This window comes from Orycteropus afer, unplaced genomic scaffold (assembly GCF_000298275.1).
Source record: "Orycteropus afer afer isolate SDZICR_OR568_19922 unplaced genomic scaffold, OryAfe1.0 scaffold00579, whole genome shotgun sequence".
Classification (NCBI taxonomy): Eukaryota; Metazoa; Chordata; class Mammalia; order Tubulidentata; family Orycteropodidae; genus Orycteropus; species Orycteropus afer.
In genome coordinates this window covers 1,231,660-1,232,667 of record NW_006922166.1, presented here as the reverse complement: position 1 = coordinate 1,232,667, position 1,008 = coordinate 1,231,660, and positions in this window count along the sequence as shown.

Sequence of the window (1,008 nt, the reverse complement as noted above, 5' to 3'; positions counted from 1 at the left end):
TATTCACCAAACCAGCTGCTGTGAAGTCAGTTCTAACTCATGGCAACCCCAATGTGTCAGAATAGAATTGTGCTCCATAGTGTTTTTAGTGGCTGACTTTTCAGAAGGAGATCATTGGGTCTTTCTTCTGAGGTGCCTCTAAATGGATTCAAACTTCTTACCTTTTGGTTATCAGCTGAATATGGAAAACATTTGCACCACTCATGGAATCTCACTATAGCTTATAAACTGTTGATATTCTCTATCATAAATATGAATCAATGTAAAAAGAAAAAAAAAACTTCTAAAAAACAATATTGGGAAAAATGAGAACCTCTGGGCTTTTTAAAAATCTCATGCACAAAAGTATAAATTGTTATAACTGTTAAGAACATTTTTCATAGACAGTAAGATTATGGCTATCCATTTAATTAAAATATTTCATTTATTAAATAGATACTTCTAGCTATGGACCCATAGCTTACATGATATAGCATACCATGCCTGTTCTTAAAAAGAATGAAAATCAATATATGTTCCAAAGATTTACTTAGTTCATTATCTTCTAAATAATAATGTACATTTACATAAAAATTGAATTTTTGCAAGGGTTATTTGGTTAATTCAGACAATTGTACAAGGTTTGAAGGGTGAATATTATTATTCCTATTTTACTGATAAGCACACCAGGATTCAGACAGGTTAACTGACTTGAATAATCCAGCTGGTAGTTACTATATCTATAGCCTGAACAATGCTCTCAGGACTCTTAGTCCACTGCACTTTCCATGATCACCATTTCTTATGAAGCTTGGTTTATTTACATTTAGAACTGGAGGGAATATGTATGGGTTGGGCAGGTTGTGTATTGCATGACTAAGGTATGAATGTTCTCTTCTGATTGGGCAGTAAACAGCCTATGCAAATATAAGCAATGACTAACTAAAATATATTACTCCATAAGGGAGCTCTGGTAGCATAGTACCTAAGGCACTTGACTGCTAATCAGAAGACTGGCGGTTCAAACCC